General features: G+C 33.6%; 1 protein-coding gene and 2 long non-coding RNA genes across 3 annotated transcripts in view; all 3 read right to left on the reverse strand.

Annotated features, from left to right (window-relative positions):
• The window catches only part of LOC107414083 (DUF724 domain-containing protein 3), an 85338-nt gene that overhangs the window by 52258 nt on the left and 9989 nt on the right, over nucleotides 1–23091 (reverse strand). The gene's annotated exons all lie outside the window — the stretch shown is intronic.
• On the reverse strand, nucleotides 16483–18983 carry LOC125421259 (uncharacterized). The gene is made up of 5 exons (XR_007239505.2): nucleotides 18826–18983; nucleotides 18225–18300; nucleotides 17902–17992; nucleotides 17061–17147; nucleotides 16483–16922 (listed from the first exon to the last, which is right to left on the reverse strand). It is a non-coding gene; the product is annotated as an uncharacterized LOC125421259 (long non-coding RNA).
• LOC132805124 (uncharacterized) lies at nucleotides 18985–21854 on the reverse strand. Its single transcript, XR_009640486.1, has 3 exons — nucleotides 21570–21854; nucleotides 19668–19872; nucleotides 18985–19567 (listed from the first exon to the last, which is right to left on the reverse strand). It is a non-coding gene; the product is annotated as an uncharacterized LOC132805124 (long non-coding RNA).

The raw sequence follows: 23091 nt of genomic DNA on the forward strand, positions 1-23091 counted from the left end.
TCCAATTCCCACAGTCAACCCACCTGAAAGATGGTTATCTTTCAGGTTTAATAAGGACAGATTGGATAAATTTCCTATATTTGCTGGTCTCTCACCCGATAAGTGGTTGTGGGAAACGTCAAGTTCATAAACCTTAGTGAGGTTTGCAAGAGAAAGAGGTAAAGATCCATTGAAAGAATTTCTAGAAAGGTTAAGCAAATGGAGTTTGCAAACAATGCCAATGTCATTTGGTATTGTTCCTATGAGATTGTTGAATTTAAGATCAAGGCGTAGAAGGTTTTGAAAGGAGGAGAAATCTAAGTTTTGAAGGGTACCTTTTAACCCTGTGTGTGCCAACTTTATTGCAATTACGCCTCCTGCTTGGTTACAGGTAATTCCATACCATTCACATGGACTTGGAGGAGTACTATTGGTATGTGTTGGAAAAACCCGAGTCCAAAATTGATTGGTTTGGTAGGCTATCTTTCCACTTTATCAAAGCCTCAGCTTCTTTGTTTGATGCTGTATCCGCTTTGCTGGATTGCAGAAGAAACAACCAACAAACAATCTTTGCCATTGAGATCACAAATCCTCGTAGGCTGGACATGTTTTTCAAAACAATCTTATAAAAGTCCGTTTTACTTTAATGTATTATTTTGTAGCTTAGCTCGATTTGCCTTATATACATAACTTATGGAAAAAGTGTCCTTTTTTTTTTTTTTTTTTTTTGTTTTGGCTGAAACTTATGGAAAAAAGTTTCACTTTAATCTGTATTTCCAGGAATTCCTTTTATCCTATACTTAATAAAAATAATAATAATCTCCAGCTAGGAAAAAAAAATTTATTAAATGTAAAATTGACATCAGTGAAAGCAGCAAGTAAACGATTATTATTATTATTTTTTTTTTCTGGGTGAAAGTAAACGGCAAAAAAAGAAAAAAAAAGAGGACAGATGGCATGCATCAGCTACATGAGAACCACTTCAAAATTTGAAAGAACTTTACGATACGGGGGGTGGAATTAAGATACTTCACTTGGTGTTAAATATTCCATGCTAAAGTCAAGCTTTAACAGTGTGCCTTGTTGATTTGCTCCATTCAGGAAGACTAGATGGTCCCTGCAGGAAAGGTCAATCGGCAAAACCCTCTGTTTCCTTGCCAATAATCCTGAATTTCAATCTTCAACCCCAATATAATAATAATAAAACTAGCTGGAAATTGGTTTTTAGTTCCCATAGACGCTTTTATTAGGACAGTTTCTTTTTGCATACGGAGCATATTTTGGTTTAGTTGGTTTAACACTTCCAAAGAAATGTTATTAATTAGCAGCCATACATTTCTCTCCGCGTACATAGTATATTTTGGCTTTAGTCCTGTGTCCCTCTTAACATCGTCGTAATTTACAAAAAAAAATTGAAAACGTATTGGACAAGACCTTATTGCTCAATAACAATAAATAAAATTCCAAGTCCAAAGCACGTGACACAATGGAGTATGGAATGGGATTCAGTAGACCTTTGGCGAATACCGGAGCATAGAAATTATAATTGACAAAACTATCATGCATGTAGTGTAACTTCCTGAAAACCGGAGCATAGAAATTATTGTTGACAAAATTATCATGCATGTAGTGTAACTTCTTCTGCTAATTACATGTTATCTAAATTGTACAAACAAGTATTTACCAATATATATAAATATATATAAAAACAAGTTGTTGTGATCCTCTGATGACAAAAAACACATAAAACCAACATAGAAATTTAAAAAAAAAAGATAAAGACACAAAAATCTTTAGAAGAAAAAAAATGTATTATTCTATTTGAAATTAAAAAAAAAAAAAAAAAAACTTCTCTAAAAACTCTCTTTTTAGAGTCTTTGAAAAAACTATGTTGTCTATGATCTTTGTATTATGTTACAAGACTGAAAATTAAGCATCTATTTATAAGGCTTTAAGGTTGAAACCCTAATGTGCTAGGCTTTAGGAGAAGGTCGGACCCCACAATTCTTCCCCTCCAGTTGCATCTCAATAGCTTGATGGTCACCTGCCATCAATACCAGTTATGTCTCTACACAATTTCAACTTCTCTGGTGTGACAACTTTTGTAAACATATCTGCTAGATTCTCTTTTGTGTGAATCTTCACCAATCTGAGTAATTTATACTCTGTCATATCGCTTATTCAATGATAGCAGATATCAATATGCTTTGTTTGAAAATGACACATTGAGTTCTTACTCAAATCCATAACACTCTAGCTGTCATAATGTATCTTATAATCGTTCTGCTTGATGCCTATTTCATGAAGTAAACACTTTAACCACAACATTTGTTTGTTGACTTCCACTGCAGTGATGTATTTTGCTTCTGTCGTAGATAAAGCTACATACTTTTGTAATCTTGATTGCCGTGACACCTTCTCTAGCAAAAGTGTAAAGATAATCTAGAGTAGATTTCCTACTATTAGGGTCTTCGGCCATATCTACATCTGTATAGCCTTGTAAAACTGGATCACCTCCCCCGTAGCATAAACATACTTTTAATGTATATTTAAGATATCTCATAATCCACTTGACTACTTTTGGTGTTCTTTTCCAGGATTTGAATTTGAAATAAATATGCTCATGGTACCAACTACAAAAGCAGTTTCTGGTCTAGTACACACCATTGCATACATTAAATGTCAGGACCCGTTCAGAATTCCTCCCTGGAACCCTAGACAAGTCCTGATCCCAGGGAAATACCACCGAACCTTCCAACGGAAAATTCGGCAGTACCTCCCCTAAGGGTAGGACTTACCAAAAATCACCTGCACTGAAAACACACTTCTATATTCATCCCCTTATTCCTCCCATAATACTACAAATTGATTCCACAATTTTACAGCACTTCACAAGAATAACAGTAATCCAGTGCATAAATAAAACATAAGTGTCCAAAATAGTATACAGAGCTTCATGAAGTGCTATTTAATAGAAAACACAACAAAGATGAAAGAAATATTACAACTGAAATAACGAGTACAAAGGTACTTCTCGAACTACGATAGCGGTGGAGAATTGGTTCGCTCTGGAAAAACATCTACCACCCCTTGCACCTAAGGGAACAGAATTTAAAAACGTGAGATGCTAATCATCTCAGTGAGCGACCCTAGCTACTGAACACTTTTAATAATAATAATATAACAAATAAGGGAATTTAATTAATACCAGCAATTAAATAGGTAAATAAATAATAGCAGTTGAAATAATAATTTCTCTCAAAACTCTCACTAATCACTCTGTTGGAAATGTTCCATTTTTAAAACACTTTCACAAAATCTGATATTCGTATTTCCCGAAAACCAAGGGATCAAACAATTTAATCAACAATAAATAAACAAATACCCCAAATGTAATTAAAATGTAAATACATATAATAAATAATTTTTGAACACTTTGGGGTTCGAAATTTTGTCTGAAAATTTACACTTGACGCACCACACCATATACCGGTGATGCCCTCCGATACCCAGCGTCCCGAACACCGACTGGCGGGGAGATTAAAGAGAGAAACTTGCAAACGGCACTTCGGCGTCCCGACAGTACCGCTGCTGAAACCGTCATCCCGGCCAAGGAGGGGGGCGGCTGTGGCCAATATCAAACTTGCCTACCCACGGTCCAATGGCAACTCACGGGAGACATAATACTTGCGCGCTAACCATATACATACACCAGAACACCAATACTGTATGAATGCGTCTAAAAATAATTATTAAATTAATTATAACTGTACCGTTCTTTCCAAAATTACCGTGGAAAATATACAAATTTTCACATTTACCATCCCACATATTTTCATTTAACAACCTGGTACGAAAGCATCGATAACAGTAAAACAATAATTTTTCTCGTAATACGAGGTTCGACAAATAAAATACCATGGGAATAATTATAAAAATTAAACCACCACTTTAAACAAATATTTTGATAAAATATTTAAACCAATTATGCCCAAAAATAATATTAAAACCACATACGATTTATTACTGAAAATATATTACTCATGCATAATAAATAAAATTAAAACACAATAAAATCATAATTAAATTGCACCACATGAGCATAATTCAAATATCAATTAAACACCAATTAAATATAATTAATTGCCCAAAATATTTTTAAAGGTGGGTCACTCACCTTAAGCGTGTATATCAGCTAAGATCCTCCGCAGGATCAACTCCACTACTCACACGCGCACCTAAAACATCCACAGTACACCAACCAAATATATTAATATTTTAATCGGGTGACTCCCAAATGGGTACCCGGGGAGCGAACACAAACGACAACTAAAAATTACGAGTAATATACCGAATCGAAGCTTGAGTGATGAGGATCACGGATTTGGTCTTACTTCCCGGAGATCGGACCCGAGGTGGCTGGAATCTTGCCGGAAAGCTTTCGGGATTCAACTCCTAAATTCTCCCAAACCATCGTAAATTGGAGGAAAAGGACGCCGGATTTGAATTCAGGAGGTCGGAATTAGTGGATAGGGACCGGCGGTGCAACTGGGTACTCGCCGGAACAGTGACTTCCTGCGAGCCGCTGCGGTCACCGGCAACCGTCGCCGGCGGCGGCGCGTGCGGTGGCCGTTGGCTGAGATTTTTGGTGGTTTTATAGATCGAGGGGAGAGGATTCCAATGGGACCGGCGGTGAGGCAAACGGAAGTCGGACGGCGGAGAGATCGGGGTTTGAAGATTTTCGGTGCCTCGCCTGAAAATGCTCCGATCCCGGCACGTCGGAGGTCCGGTGGCCGTGAAATTTGGTGGGTAGGCCAGAATTGCCATGGGTGAGGGACCGGTCAGGCGCGTGTGGCTTAAAAGTAGCCGAAAACGGGTCAACGGCGGTGGAGGGGAAAAATCACCGCCGAGCTTCGCCGGCTCGGTCTGGGCACATCCGGCGACCGGTGGTCGTGAAATTTCAGGGTTCGGCTGGAAATGGGAAGGCACTCCCATCTGGCCGGCGCGTGTAGCAAGGATCGGCCGAAAAATTGGACGATTTCCGACGACCGGTCGTTTCTCTCTCCCTCTCTCCTCCCTGGCGTTTTTGCCAAATAAAAGCCACCGTGGGTGACACTGTTCACCCACATGGACCAATCAAGTGACGACACGTGGCATTACTGTGCACTTAAGCCAGATATAATAAAATATTACAGTATCCAATGAACTTCACACATCCATAACTTTTTAACCAGATGTCCAATTTAAGCGTGCCGCTAGTCTATAAACTCGTATCGACGAATGCTTTACAACCATACAAAAGTCAAAACAAAATTACACCACAGTAAAAAGTCAACTCCCGGCACCTTTTGGACAGTTTGCACCTCGACTTGTTTTGCCCATAACTTTCAAACCGTAGCTCCGTTTTCGACGTGCTACTAGTCTACAAACCCAGGGCACCATGCACTTCGCCACGGTACCATGGTCAACTGGAAATTTCAACTGGAACAAAAAGTCAACTTTTGACCCACTCGGTCAACGATCAACCTCTGTCAATATGCACGAATTCCGATGTGGTTTGGGACGGGGTGTTACATTAAACTTCCCACCACTAAAGAATAAGGCTCTGACGCCCTCTCCTCTATCTCTACTTTAGATGACTAGTACGATCTCTTGCTCAACTTAAAATGGTTAGCTAATAGAATGATGATTGGTTTGACCTTATCCATGCCGAATATTTTTATCACCCATTCGACATACTTCTCTTGAGATAGCCATAACTGATGATTCTTTCTATCTTGGATTATTTGCATTCTTAAAATCTGTTGAAAAGGTCTCAAGTTTGTCATATCAAATGACTTAGAAAGTTCATTCTTCAGCTGAATAATTTTCATTGCATTTTGTTCAACAATCAACATATTGTTTACATATAGCAAAAATGCAATGAATTTTCCATTTGAAAATCTCTGAATATAAACACATTGGCCTATATCAGCCTTTGTGTATCCTTAACTCACCATAGAAAAGTCAAACTTATTGTATCACTGTCTAGGTGCTTGCTTGAGGCCATATAAGCTCTTTTTTAGCTTGCAAACAAGGTTCTTTTTCCCTGAAACCTCAAAACTTTTTGTCTGCTCTATATAAATCTCTTCATGTAAATCACCATAAAGGAATGTTATTTTCATATCTATCTACTCAAGCTCTAAGTTTAAACAGGCTACTAAACTAAGAATAACTCATATCGAAGTCATTTTCACCACTGGTGAGAAAATCTCATCAAAGTCAATTCTTTTCTTTTGAAGTAAACCTTAGATGAACAAAATGGCTTTATGCTTCACCACACATCCGCTGTCATCTTTCTTGAACTTGAACACCCATTTATTCTTCAATGCCTTCTTTCCTTTTGGAAGTGCAACCAACTCATATATATGGTTCTTCTGCAAAGATTCCATCTCATCTTGCATTGCATGCAGTCATTTTTCTCTATTTTGATGGGAATTAGCTTCCTAGAAACTCTTTGGCTCCCCCTTTTCAGTAAGCAGAATATATTGAGATTTTGGATATCTTTTTGATAGAATACGGCCTCGTTCAAATCTTCGAAGAGATGTACCATCCTTTGACTGCTGTGAAGGTCCTACAGCTTTTGGTGTTTGAGTATCTCCCTACTCAACATCCTCTTCTTTCTCCTGTTTTGCTTCTGGTAATTTTCTATACACCTTGTCATTATCTATGGCGAGTTGTGCTGGTGATAAATCAGGAACAAAATCATAGGCACTAGTACTAGAAAACTTCATGGGTTTTTTAATATCTTCTATAGTCTAGTTTTCATGGAATACTACATCCCTGTTTCTAATAATCTTCTTTGCCTTTGGATCCTATAATCTGTATTTGAATACTTCATCTCCATATCCGATAAAGATACATGAAATAGTCCTTGAATCGAGCTTCTATCTGAGCTCCTTGGATACATTGTGCAAAGACTAAATATCCAAATACTCTTAAATGAGAGTATGAGGATTCTCACTAAACTACACTTTCTTTAGAATTTCAAAATTTAACGGTACCAATGGCAATCTGTTAATCAAATAGCAGGTGGCACAAACAGCTGCTCCCCAGAATGGCTAGCAGCTTAGCCATACTAATCATTCTTCTGACCGTCTCCATAATCATCCGATTCTTTCTTTTAGCTACACTATTATTTTGTGGGGCGCGAGGGACCATTTTCTCATGCCAAATACCCTATCATCTACAGTAGGCATCAAACTCTCAGAAAGTATACTCACCTCCATTTTTTGAGTAAAGAAACTTTAGCTTCTTTCCTATCTCATACTCTACCATCGCACGGAACTTTTTGAAGTGATATAAAATTTGATCCTTCATCTTCAGGAAATAAACCCACACTTTTCAAGAAGCATCATCAATTGTCAGAAAATACTTGTTGTCACCCAGAGATTCCTTCTCTAAAGGACCATAAATATCATAATGCACCACAGTAAGCAACTTTGATCTTCTCGTTGAAGAGGATTTAATGAGACTCTATGCTGCTTACCATACAAACAACGATTACAAGGATCTAGTACAGTATCTTTGGAAATAATGTTAAGCTTATTTTTCATCAAGATAGATAATCATTTCTCACTCATGTAACCGAGTCTCTGGTGCCACAGATTGAGCTGAAGGTTTGGAACATGTCAGACATCTTTCAAAGTAATTATATGTCTAATGTTTGTCTTTATCTGAACATCACCAGTTCCAACAATCTTAGCGAAATTGTTATTTCTCATTTTACTGTGCCAAAGTCTCCTACTTTGTATGTTTTGAAAAACTCTATATGCGGAGTAACATGGTAGGATGCTGCAGTATTAACTACCTACTTGAATTCTTGGTTTAAAATGTGAAGGCATGATTCTTCACATGTGGAACAATATGTCACTTCTCCTCTAACAATGACTAAAGTTTCGCCATCCTTCTTCGATTGATTACTTTTCTGCCCTTGCTCTTGTAACATCTTCCTACAGTACTTCTTCAAGTGACTTTTTCAGCCACAATAATGACACTTATATGTTGGCCTTTTTTCACCTGTGGATCTGCCTCTACTCTGCCTCCTGCCTCCCCTCCTGTCATGATTATCTTCTTGTTGTCTCCCCCATTTCTCTATAACAAGGGCATATGATTGATCATTGCCAATATCCTTTCTCCTAGCCTTCTCATTAAATAAGGTATTTGTTACCACAGCCATGGTAAGTTTGTTGTTAAGAACCGAATTGCTAAAAGAGACTACTAGTGTTTCCCAACTGTCTGGAAGAGTGCTAAGAAGTAAAAGTGCATGTTCCTCATCCTCTAGTTGTAATTCCACCATAAATAATTGATTTATCAAGTTCTAAAACATACTGATATGCTTGGCTACAAAGTTCCATTCTTTAAAACATCTTGTCAACAAAGCTTTATTTCGAGCAGTCTTGGCTTGGTACATGTCCTCCAACTTCTTCAAAGAGTGTATGCGTCTGTTTCCTGCGCAATATGATGGAAGACACTGTGATCGATCCATTGTCGGATTTGACCAATCGTTTCCCTGTTCAGCTTCTTTGGTGGAATTGGGATTCCTTCCTTTAGCATCCAAAAGGTCAAACAAATCCTTACAATTTAGAAAATCTTCCATCTAATGTCTCCAAAGTGCATAATTAGTGGCAATAAACTTGATCATAGCTTCTGAATATGATTCGTCCATTGACATCTTGATGTGCAATAGATTTATTAAAAAATTGAAGTTGAATTTTGCAAAATAGGTTGCACCAATGCGTCCACAATAGTAAAAAAATGTTGGATTTGACTCTTCTCGGGTTAAAATATGAATCTCCAAAATTTAAGATCAAAGTGCAATTTCCAAAAGTTTTGGGTCAAACTGAAAATGTCAAAACTTCTGAAAAAAATCTATAAATACCAAAAATATAGGGGTATTTTTATAATTTTAGAAAAATGGGACCGCCGCTGATATGGCGGATGATGTGGTTGACTGGATGATGTGTCACCATGTGCAGGTGAGTTGGCAACCAATGTGGATCAGCTTGGCTCGGCTCAATGACTCCGCTCAACACTCACTGGCTGCTCGGCTTTGTGGCGGGTGAGAGGCGCGTGGCGCTTGAAAGGGACATAGTGCATGGGAGGCGCATGAAAACCTGCAAAAAAATTTGACCAGTGCATGAAAACCTACAGAAAGCTTTGACTGGCAAATGTAGGTGGGTGCGGCAGCTAGTGGAGGTTTGGTTAGGCTCATTCTCTTTGTCTCGACGAGATCTACCTCCTGGTATACTCAAATCTTTTATTTGAGCTTGTGGATGATGAACCCTACTTTTGAACCAGGCTCTGATACCACTTGTTTGATCCTCTGATCACGGAAAACACATAAAACCAACCAAAAAAAAAAAAAAGATAAAAACATGAAAATCTTGTGAAGAAAAAAAATGTATTATTCTCTTTGAAATTAATACAAAAAAACTTTTCTAAAAACTTTCTCTATGGAATCCCTAAAAAAATTATGTTGTTTGTAATCTATGTTTTCTAAAAATAGGCACTGAAAATTAACTACATATTTATAAGGCTCTAAGATTGAAACCCTAATTGGTTGGATTTTAGGAGAAGACTGGACTCCTCACAAGTAGTTTATAATTATACATTATATAGGGTGGGTTATAAATTTAAAATATAAATAATAATAATAATAATAAAACTAATTTATCCTTGGAGTAAAAAGGATTCAATATTTCATCTTTTTACATATAATCGCGTAATATATTTCCACATATTATGTGTAATTTCATCCGCACACATTTTATGGCCTGGATGTGCATTTTATGGGTGAAGTATATTTCTGTGTTTGCTAATGTATGGGAGTAGCAATAACAACTAATTATCTAAATGAAAAAGGAAACAACCCATTGTTGAAAAAAATGTTGTATTTGATTGGTAGTACTAGAACAACTTCTCCTCCAAAATCAATATGCTATTACGGATTTTTCCTTTCCTTTTATTAAATTTCACATAAGAAACAAAGAAAAGCCATTGATTTTATTCTCTTTTCCTGACGCCCAAGCTTTATGATTCAAAATGGGTCTAGTTCTTAAATTAATATTTGTTTTCTTTTAGGTCTCACCTAATTGATGTAGATTTGGCTAGTTAGCTCTCAATCTCAGATATGAAATTCGGACAGTTTTATGTTGATGACTTCAGAAGGTGACTTTAATTTGGTACTAGTTGAATTACAACTTGGCATACACATATGAGTTTCAATATAGTACTATGTAGTAGAAATGTCTATTTAACAAACTTTCAATCCAAAAATTATTTTCCAATGATTCTATTTAAATCTTAATTAATTAATAATATTTATATATATATATATATATATATTTTTTTTTCCCTCAAAAATAATATAATAATTTATTTATCTATTTTTTCATTTTGAAAATTATCTTGATAAAGAATGTTTTGATAAGTTACCTTGTTTAAGAAACCATCTAAAACAAACAATCTCTTTGACAATATCTATTTTATTTTTTATCACGTCATTTTCACAGAGTAATTAAATAGAATTATAAAGGATATATATATATTTTTTATTAGACTTTGTCTATATTTCTAATATGGCAAAAATAATGTAGCAATTCAAAAAGCTATTAGAGATACCCTTAGGATACAATGTATTAATTTTAGTTTTTTACAATTTTTTATTTCTGCGTCAAAATGTATAGTTAGCTAAAGCTAGGCCTCATTTGGATCCACTTGCATATGTTTGGACAAAACAAGGCTTGAACGGCTTCAATACACCAACCTGTTTGGTCACAATGAGATTAATCAAAATATAAATTCCCATGTTTATGTTATCTGTTACTGATAAACTTTCTTATTTTCTTGGATCACTGAAATACAAACCTTTGCTTTCAAAAGTAGTGTGGAATCAACACTTAAGCTGCTAACCTTCAATTAATTATGTAGTTTAATTAAACCAAAGTATATACAAGTTCAAATCTCTACACAAAAAGGAAATATTACCACATTGCTGGAAAATCAAATATGCTTAATGTTTATTTACTTACTTTTAGCGCTTCTGCTACTGAGCCTTGCTTTGTAGTGACCCGTAACCAAATAGGGCATTAAACTGATTCATTGTGTTAGTGATTGGGTCAAGTTGTGTGATAGGCCTTTGATTCATCCATCTGCAAATAAATGCAACCAGAGCCCCAATTAGAGAAAAAGTACCAAGAATGTCTACACCTCCTCCAAAAAAGGAAAAATATCCGCATTTTTATAGACATAATTCTACCTATTATCCATCCATTTAACCTGGTAAATTATACATTATACCTTTCATTTTTTTTTTTTCCTTTCTTTCTTATCCATCCACTTACCCTGGTAAATTATCCATTATACCCTTCATCTTTTCTTTTTTTCTTTTTTTTTTTCTTTTTCCCAAGAACCCATCTGTTAAGTTTTCCATCTTTCACTAGCAAACCTACATGGAAGAAGTTTGGTTTACATTAAACAAATTGAAGAGAAAAATAAATTGATGGCAGGCATATATATATAGAAGATAAAAATATGTATGGATATATATATATAGGGCGTGTCTATGGTGCGGTTTCTTATCCATCCATTTATCCTAGTAAATTATCCATTATACCCTTCATCTTTTTTTTTTTCTTTTTCCCAAGAACCCATCTGTTAAGTCTTCCATCTTTCACTAACAAACCTACACAGAAGAAGTTTGGTTTACTTTAAACTAAATGAACAGAAAAATAAATTGGTAGTGGGCATATATATAGAAAAGATAAAAATATATATGGATATATATATATATAGGGCGTGCCTATGGTGCGGTCCGTCCACATGCGGATCCTCACCATAGACAATGTTTTAAAAAAAAAAAAAAAAAAAAAAAAAAAACATCGTCTTAACATCATAGACAACTTTTTTTTTATAAAAAACATCGTTTATGGTGCGGATTCATATGTGGATGGACTGTACTATAGTATTACCATATATATATATATATATATATATATATATATATATCTAGGCGAGCAAACAAATGATTAATGGTGAAAAATCACAGAGACCGCAAAAATTGATGGGGTGTTGTGATTTGGAGCCACCCATTAGATCTGTAGAATTTTGCTACCCAATTGAGGCTCTTATAATCTTGATATTAAAGTAGCCATGGTGAACAATATTACTGGATTTTTTTTGCTTTGATAATAATTTTTAATTTTAATAGTAAATTATTAGAGAAAAAAATTAAAAACAAAATGTTAACCCCAAGTTGAAGATGACCCATCCCGCTCTCATAGTAGGGGTAGTGAAGAAAAAGTCACAGACTTTAGCGAAATGTCGGATTTCGATGAGCAACAACACTGATAAAGTGGGGGAAGAAATTTCTATTTGGTGTGTTGTGGAAAAGTCACCATTGTCAATGAATATCGATGTTATCGATGGATATCGACGAAAATGCAATTTTCTGGCAGATATCTATGAAAAAATCATCGATATTAATGATATTTCCGATCGATACCAAGAAGTGAAAATTTAAGTTACTGTTGTTGTCGATCTGAGTTAATATTTTAAGCCCATTAGAGAAAAGCTGATGTTGTTTCTATTTGCATAGGAATGGTGTTTGTGCAGTAGAAAATCGGTTTTAGAGGTTCAAAGGAAAAGTTGGACTCATAAGATCAAACAAAATGCAGTTTCAAGATGGGTGAACAGTTTGCACAGAGAGAGAGAGAGAGAGAGAGAGAGAGAGAGATATGATGGGTTATTTTACTTTTTCTTTTGTTTTACTTTTTTATTATTATTTTGGCTTGTTTTTTGTCATTTTGTGTCAGGCAACTCTTTAATTGATAAACTTTGATGTGTCTCCACATGCTTGCTTCCCCAAGCCCGAAGAGAGTGCTTTTTCTTTTATCTTTTTTTTTTAATATTTTTTTTGCTTGTGTTTTGGATTAGGTAACTCAATAAATTCAAATGTTTTAATTAATAGAGTTTGATGTGTGATCTTTACTTACTTTTTAACAAATTGATTTTTCCCTTAATATATTGGAAATAGAGATACAAACTCTTTAAAAAATGAAATTAGATTGTCTCTAGTTAAGAAGACAAAATTAACCTAAATTTGAAAAGTAATTATTGTCATCAATCTCTAATACACAAATCAATTTTATTTTTTAAGAGGTAAAATATATAAAACTCCTAAATTGTAGCTCTACAAAATCTATTAGTTAGTTTAAGATAATTCTATGTATTTATTATTAAAAAGGTCTATTTCTGCTTGTACAGGTTGAAGTAATGATTTTTATTATGGTAACATACTATATGTGTAGACTACTTTATTATCATTGTATTTAATTACTATATTTTTTATATTATTTTATTATATTAATTATCTTATATATAAAAATCTATATTTTAAATTAAATATTTATAATTTTCGTAATTTTGTTGACATTTTCATCGATTATCGACATTTCCATCGATATTTCTATAAAATCATACTCTCGATATTTCCGTCGATATCGATATTTTTATCATTGGGTAGAAGTAAGGTGGGGAGGTGGTCATGCTGCCTTATGGTAGCAATGGAGATGGAGAGGGCTAGTCTTAATTGATGTTGTCACGAGTGTTAATGGATCATATTGAGAAGAAATTATATTTAAGAAATTAAAGTGCGAAAGGTGACTTTGTCTAGATGTACATCCCCAATTAGACACCCCACCCCCTTTCCACCCCACCTTTACCATGTGGGACAGATGACTACCCGCTCTTTCCCCATCCCACCCCCACCATAGAAGTCGGGTGTGTCACCTTCAATCTTAGATTGACATGATTTTTTTTCTTCATTTTTTTTTCTTTCATATTTTCCTTTGTTTCATTTCTTAATTAGTTATTTGTTGTTGAATTTTTTTTAGTTTTCTTTTCCATGTAATTTGTTTAATACACATTTATTTTCATAAGTTTGGATCCTCAAATCGAAATATGCTTTATTCCACGGGTGGGAAACTTCAAAACATTGACATTATCACGGTGGGGAAAGGCAAGAAGCAAAAGTCTAGTAGCATCATCTTAATTACTTTATATGAAGGTGGTTTGGCGAAAAGAAAGTAAATTTCACAATTATGGATGAAGTAACCCCATCCATCACTCACTCCCTCTCTCCATCTCCCTCTCTATTTCTCTCTCTAATAGTGTGAGAGATGAAAAAATCCATCTGAGTCCATCAATAAAAAAGATATAATAGATAATTTACCAAGCTAAATAAATGAATAATGGATAAAATTAGATTCTTTAAAAGTGGACATTTTAAAGAGGAGACGTGAGCATCCTTGGCTTTTTCCCCCCCAATTCAGCACCCCTCTAGCCTAGGTTTATGGGCCCACCCATCCACCACGGATGGAAAGCCGATACAAGATGATTGAAATCTGGGATTGGGTTTGACTCATGGATCTTAGTGTCCAACTCACACGTGCTTGACTGGCTCAGTCATAATACATACAACTAGGGGAATTTGGCCCAATGCCATCTTTAGAAGAGCCATGACAATATATACCCTTGCATTGGTGAACTTTTTTGTTTTGCCCTTTAATATCTATTACACCCTTAAAAAAATTTTAAAAGATCTGGATGTCCTTTATTTTAGATCTAATATAAGAAAACCTTTTATGGCTCCTTCGATTCAACTTCTAGGTTTTCATCCAAAACCAATGCTGAGATTAGAAAGAGGACCAAATCCAAGGACAACAAGTTTGAGTTCGATGAAAGCAATGCTCAGATCTTCAGGCTAATGCTCGACCATGCCCATCTTCAATCTCACCTTTATTTCTACGAGTATCGGAATATTTTTACCTTCTCGCTTGTGGTTATTTCTTCTTTGTTGCTTCAGAAATACTTGAATGGTGGATCCGAAGAATCTGGATCTTTAGCAAATGACGATTTTGTTATGATTCTACTAGGATTTGTGGGTGTTTTTAAGTTTTTGACGTTGCTCGCCAAGGTTTCTTTTGAAAAATCTGCATCAAGGAGGTTGGAGAAGCAATTGAAGTAGCTGGGAATATGTTTTGCTTCCTAATTAGTCCTTTGGTTCTAGATTTCAATTTTGGTCCACGTGATGGTTTTGGTAGATCTTCAATTGCTGTTTTAATGGTGAGCAACGTCCTTTGGTTCTGGATTACCGCAGGGCCTTCGGTAATTACCGATAAAACCTATGGTAATCAATTTGTAGTTGCTGGAAAAATTACCGTAGGTTTCATCGGTAATTATCGAAACCCGTATGGTTATCACATTTTACCAATTTTTGGCTCCCACATGTCCCCTAATGTGTGTTAAATGCAAAAACATTCAAAATATACATTCTTCAATGATCCTAAGGAGAAAAAATCCTAAATGTTCTTAAAAAGTTCTCAAATTGGCACAAAAATTTGATTACCATAGAGCTTTCGGTAATTACCTATGAAATCTATGGAAACATTACCGAAGATTTTATTGGTAATTACCGAAACCCCTGTGGTAATCACATTTTACCAATTTTTTGGCCCACACAAGTCCCCTAATGTGTTTTAAATGTAAAAACATGCAAAATATACATTCTTCAATGATCCTAAGGAGAAAAAGCCTTAAAAGTTCTAAAAACGTTCTCAAATTGGCACAAAAATTTGATTACGATAGGGCCTTCGGTAATTACCAATGAAACCTATGGTAATCAATTTATACTTGCTGGAAAAATTACCGAAGGTTTCATCGGTAATTACCGAAGGCTCTACGGCAATCAAATATTTTTGCCAATTTAAAATTTTTTTCAGAACTTTTGGGGTTTTTTCTCCTTAGTATTATTGAAGAATGTATATTTTGTATGTTTTTGCATTTAACACACATTAGGGGACTTATGGGGGCCAAACAATTGGTAAAATATGATTATCACAGGGGTTTTGGTAATTACCAATGAAACCTTCTGTAATTTTTCCAGCAAGTATAAATTGATTACCATAGGTTTCATCGGTAATTACCGAAGGCCCTACGGTAATCAAATTTTTGTGCCAATTTGAGAACTTTTTCAGAACTTTTGGGATTTTTTTCCCTTAGGATCATTGAAGAATGTATATTTTGCATGTTATTTCATTTAACACACATTAGGGGACTTGTGGGGGCCAAAAAAGTTGTCGAATGTGATTACCATAGGGGTTTCGATAATTATCGATAATTTCTACGGTAATTTTTCCAGCAAGTATAAATTGATTACCGTAGATTTCATCGGTAATTATCAAAGGTCCTACAGTAATCAAATTTTTGTGCCAATTTGAGAACTTTTTCAGAACTTTTGGGGTTTCTTCTCTTTAAGATCATTGAAAAATGTATATTTTACATGTTTTTCATTGAACACACATTAGGGAACTTGTGGGGGCCAAAAAATTGGAAAAATGTGATTACCACAGGGGTTTCGATAATTACTGATGAAACCTACGGTAACCAAATATTTTTGCCAATTTGAGAACTTTTTCCAAATTTTTGGAGTTTTTTCTGTTTAGGGTTATTGATATTCTATCAATACAATATGACAGATGACTTTTCCAACAAAACAACACATAAAACCAACATCTATTATGCCAAAACACACGTTACGCGGTTGAGCTACTAATTGCATTCCTTACTACGTTGCATAACACACGCATACCACATAACATGCCCCCATTGTCTTAATATAGCATAGAGCTATTTATGGTCCTTCAGTTGAATGGTGTTGTTGGTTGGCAGTGCGATCAAAAGGTATGGTGGTTGAGCATGATCGGCTGCTGTGACCAATCTATTTGCACCTCCCGCATCTATATTGATGACGCTTCTCTCCTTGAGAAATATGTTGATGCTTACATGCTGCAGTTGCATGGACACAAGGAAAGCCAGGTTTCTCTATACGGCATCTGCATTATCTGTCAAATTTAAATGAATAATATGCTTCAGTGACTACCAAATAAGGGTGCTTATGAAATGAATGATGCAATCTAGAGAAAATCAACTCTAATAAATTGAAAAGTGTGTAAAGACTTTCAGACAGAAATTTTACCAACCTAATCAAGTACACTCCTCATTCCCAACACTATGATAAAGACAGGTTGTAAACATGTCCCCAAAGAAAAAAGGTTGTATCCATGTTCCTAAAGAAAAGTTTATAGTATATAGTTAGACAACATAAAAGAAAAGCTCTTTAGGTAAACAAATCAAACACCAATAACATACAAAACTACATGGTAATAATTTAGAGAATGTCATATAAAAGAATAAAGCAAAAGGTCATCAAGTTATTTTCTCTCATGGACATAATAAAATCCATTTCCTCCAAATCATAGTTAACATAAGAGAGCTGCATTAGGAGGATAAAATGCTTTAAATTTTTTTTTTGAAAATAAAAGTAAACAACCAAGATATAGTAGTGTATTTAGACTTTGAATATATGAAACAACTTACATAATATATTAAACAATATGTGAACAAAACTATGATGCACATTATATGTGAGTCTACATAAATATGAATTTTGGGGACAAAGATATTGCACACGTGATATACATTATGAGCTAATTCACTTAGAATTTTGCTTTAGCTAGTTGATGGAGAATATGTCAATATCACCATTCATATGACCTTATAATGCAAATAAACAAAATAAAACTTCAAGTTAAATAGAATATACAATGAAAAAACCAAACAAAACATAGAATTCTTCCAAAACTTCAATTTCTATTCTCCACAATTCAGTTTTCAATCTCCATACTTCTAGCATACAAAAAAACACAACATATAGTTCTTCCAGCGTACAAAATCCACATTCCTCAGCATAAAAAATTCACATTCTTCCATATTTCATCAAAAATAAAGACAAAATTAAGGAGAAAAATTTAGGCTATGTACCTTTGAAAATTTATACCACTGCCCAAATTTAGTCAATCCTTCAATTAACTGGTTCTTCCTTTCTTCATATGTGAGCTTCTTTAAGTTGAATCTGTCAAACAAAGAATGAGAGTAACTATCTTCAGATTCTTTGTTTATAAAAGGAAAAACAAAGAAAGAAAGTCATCCATGTAACCAAGTAACTATCGTAAGGAATGGCTAATGCAGCTATGTATCGGAATTATTATTATCATATAGCAAATACACCTTCCTTTTCCAAATTTGTTTTAGGTATATTATCACAAAGAAATATAACTACTATTAGAATTCTTCTAGTGAATTACCTGCTCTATGCAGTATTTAAATAATCCACTCACAAGAGTTTACTGCAGTCGATAAAAGACCTTCAGAATTCTTCAACTAAGGTGTAGGCATTTTGCAGAATTTGTTAGGAGTCAAATTTCAAATGTACAAAACTAGTATCTTAACCTAACCACAAAAATATTAAATGTTTTTCAATGTACAAAACATATGAATATTAATTTGAGCAACTAATGGAATATAATGTCTGACTCTTATCCAATACCACAAGGCAAAGAATATTAACTCCAAAATATAAAATCTTCTTGATGATTATTGGCGAAATTTCCAATTGGATCATCAAAATTTGCAAGTGGGATAGTTTGAGTGGGCTTAATGTAGAAAAATGAAATAGACCTTAAAATTTTCTAATATGTGATCATCATATTCTGCCATCGATATGTATTTGCAGCAACCCAAGAACTAAAATTATGATTTAATATATACCTTTTTTCTTGAAAGAATCATGACTAAAAAGTATGTAAATGTGAATGAAATAGAAATATATTTCAAATATTTACGTCTTTAATTGATAATAAAGTTGTGTAAAGTTCATTGAAATATATTTTTGGTTTAATATTATACCTCCTTTTTTGAGCCACCAATCTCCACAGTAACTTATTATGCCATGGCAAGATGAAAAATGCAATCCTAAGATAAACCAAGCCCATGAGTTATACTTTGAAAAAACATTATAACTCATTGTTACCGATGCACGTAATATATATATATATATATATATATATATATATATATACATATATATAGTTTGTGCATGAAAGAAATAAAAAACAGGGGCATAAATTTACTTTTTTACCAATTAAAATACAAGATGAAAGAATAGGTTTATATATCACCTTTAGGCAATCCTATCCATAATTGTTATTGCAATTATTTCATAATATATATGACACCATTGTCTTGTACTAATACATTTCTTCAATGCATCTATGTTAATATTTTTTCCAACGGACTACTAAGATAGCATAAGCAAAATATAAAAGCACAACGTTACCAATAGGACTACTAATAACATGTATAGAACATTGCATAGTTGTTATATAGCATGATTAAGTGGATAAACTAAATACACATCCAGCTTAAGATTTAAGCTATAACATACCCCCAGCTAGTAAGATTTAGTACATGTAAACTGTTTTTAGTACTAAGATCCTTAGCATATCATGAAATTTCTTTCTGTATGCATATGCTAAAAGTCATGCTGGTGATCCATGAAGATCTTTTACAACAATTTTCCTTGAAATCATTCACTCCATAGTTCAGTTTGCCACTTCCAGTAGATACACTAGTTATCATTGTGATCCTTCTGGTAGGTAAGAACATCAAATGGAAGAAAAGTATATCAGAATTGGAATAAATATATCTTGAATTTCAACTAGAAATGTAAAATGATAAATGTTTCTTACACTTTACTTCATTTAATATGATATATAAGCTGTTCTAACTTCTAATAAGAAAAGAAAAATTGTGATTAAAAAAACAAAACAGCTAGAAAAGGGAAAAACCAAATACAAAAAACAAAGGTAAGAATTATTGCTCAAGCCTTGTAATATAATATTTTCAGCAATCCCAAGATCCTTGAAAGGGTACTCAAGAGAGATGTTGACAACCCTACAGCAAATAAACAAGAACACTATGGTAAACCTCATGCACGGAATAAGTTTATATTAAAAGACTTGGAAGGTTGTGTCTAAAGAAAAAAGTAACAAGGACTTGAGATTTGTAATTATATCATGTATCCTGTAATAAATATTATGCAGTACTACCTCTTACTTTAATATTGAAATTAAATTAAAAAAGCTCAAAGCAAAACAGAGCATGCTATCTTATTGCTAGAGTAAGTCGTATCTGAGATGGTAACCAAACAAAATTGTCCCAAGACAAGCAACACCAACATAAATTGTCTATTTAGTTTTCAATAAGTATCAAAGGTAGTTCATGACTTCAAACACATGCAAGGTTTTCTTGTTAAAATCTTCTCAAATAGATAGGGAGCAAGAAAATTTATGGTCATTTACATTCATTATCATTTTTTTTTTTTTTTGGTACTCCATTGGTTGTAAATTTAATTTCCATGTATAGAAGAAAACAACCAAAGATTGTTTTAATGCTTTTATTACAATAATAGAGAATTTGTATTTAACTTTAAATTATTGTTTGAGAGACTAAATCCTCTCAAGGCTAGGATATTTTAGGTTCATTAAGTTTGCATAATATTTGAAGCTGGGCATCTTTCCGCAAGGTAACATCCAGCAACATATTAGGACCCATTGATGGTAATGCTTTCATACTTTTCTTTGTTGTATGAACTATAAGATGAACATGCCAAACATTTATGGCAAATAAACAAAACCTCAAGCCCTAGTTTTTATCATTATAAATTCTGAAAACAAACTAGCAAGCATTTTGTCTAGAAAGCTGTGTAAAACTTAATATAAATCATTATCAGCATTGTAACTTTTTATTTATTATTAATTTAAGGTATATAATTACAACATGGTCCACATTAACATTTAGCTATCTTCCATGATCTAGTCAAGAAACTTTTAGAGCCATAGAAATTATGGGTCAAGGAAAAAGAAATGTCCTTTTAACTTTCCATTTCTAATTTAGAAACCTTCAAATGGTTGAAGCTAGTCTATTCAAATAATCCATAAGAAATTCAAATAAAAGATATATTGCCTAGAGATAAACATCCAAACTCTAAGCACTTTAATTTACAACACAATAATAATAAATAATTCACTCCATTAAAATTTTTTTTTTTTAGTAGTCCAATAAGAAATCTTAAGGAAAATGTTTTACTTGTATGAATAACACACTAAAATGTTTATTACATTATTTCAATGAGGAATCATTTTCCAGAAAATGATTTTGAAAATTCTTTAGTATTTGGTGCGTGGAAAATATAAGAAGGAACAAAAATTTTAAAAATCTATGATAATGAAACTTGGGATTTTTTTTTTTTTTGGGGGGGGGGGGGGGGGGTGGACAAGTTTGAATTAAAAAATACTTCTCTCAACATGTCCCAAATAGCTTCCAAAAAAAAAAGACATTATAGTTTACAAAGTCATATTCCTTTATAAAGTATTTTCCTTGGGAATTATTGGCCTACCAAATAAAGAAGTGAATAATTCAAGCAAAAACCAGATATGCCATTATCTTTTGTCTAATTGTGACAAACTATGAATGAAGGAGTAATTTAGAAGTTCCAAAACGTTGAATCTTGATGTGAAATTAATTATTTTTAGAAAAATAAAATAAAATTGAGAATATAAGTTATATAAACATATTTCACAGCAACTTACCTCTGGAGTTTGATGGTTTGGTTCTACTAATCCTTTAGCATCCATGCACTCCGCTTGATATTTTGAAACAGCCAGATTTGACTTGTCCAGCGACAAAGCATAAATCACCTGCAAATTCCTAGATAGGCTTTCAGTTCCACGCTTTAATCCCTGCACTTTCATCTTAGATTTGACAAGGAAGAAACCATCTAAACGATGATTATTGACTTCCGTCCCTCCTCCTGAAGAACTCTTTGCTCATCCCAAGTCGTTTTGCCATTCTTTCTCACTTTCTCTTCCTCTCTTTCTTCGTCATGCTCCGTTTAGGGCTTGATTTTTCCTTTTTGATATTTGAAAAGGATAATTTGGGAATATATGAAAATGAAAGGGTAAAACAAAAAAAATTCAATCAAGGTGGGTAGATTTCATTAACACATTTCAAATAAGGGTATTGGGCTAAATTCCCCATACAACTACTTTTAAAATTTTGGCCTACTTAGTTTGGACTTTTAATTTGTTAATGGGTTTTTTTGAAAAATAGTCACCGTGCATATCAAAATTTTAAAAATGGAAAAAAATTTATTTTTTGTAAAAACTAGCCAATTTTTAACACATTCAAACCATAATATCCTTTTTTATGTTTTTTTTCATATGTTTTTTTTATCTCTCTTTCTTTCCCTCTCCTGCCTGCATACTGAAACTAAAACAAATGCGTTTTTGTGGCATTTTGCAGTGGTGACTATGGTATATTTATGCTCAAATGCATTGAGTTTTTACATGACGGATTACTCATGAACTTCACACAAGATGACATAGTATTTTTTAGAAGTATACTCACGAGGCGCATAACAAGGAACTAAGTATATGAGTTAGGTGGTGGATTGATGAACAATATATCTTCTTAATTGTTACGTTTTTGCAACTTAATTATTGTTTTCTTACTTCATCATATTCATAGCCTTTTGAATGTAAAGATAATGATTGATTTTCATGTTCATTTTACAAAGAGGATAATGAATTTTGATGTCAATAACTAATCTATTTTGAAAATGTGACATTTTTTATTAGATTTCAATTTTACACAATCCCCTTAGGTGCATTTCATTTATGGCTGCTGGAAAATGTTCCGCTTATCGGAAAAAATTTCCTCTAGTCGAAAAAAAATTCCTCTTGTGGGAAATTGATTTCCGCTAGTCGAAAAGGCCGTTTCAATAGAAGAATAAATTAATTTTGGGGTAAAAAAAAATTGAAAATGAAAGTGGAAACAAAATATGTCATGAATTGACTGAAAGACCGATGGATTTAAAATCATTGACATTTAAAATCTTATAAAATAATTTATTAACTTTTAAAATCTTTAACCAATTAAAAAAAGGACATATGATACACTTTGTTTTCCTTTTCAAAATAATAGAGACATTCCAAGTAATCTTTTGTAATCAGCTTCCTTTATGACAAAAATTTCTCCTTTCCGTAGTTTTCCCATAATGCCTCTTTTAATTTAAGATTACATTATTAAATTAATTTTCTAAGTAAGTACTAC

This window comes from Ziziphus jujuba, chromosome 8 (assembly GCF_031755915.1).
Source record: "Ziziphus jujuba cultivar Dongzao chromosome 8, ASM3175591v1".
Taxonomy (NCBI): Eukaryota; Viridiplantae; Streptophyta; class Magnoliopsida; order Rosales; family Rhamnaceae; genus Ziziphus; species Ziziphus jujuba.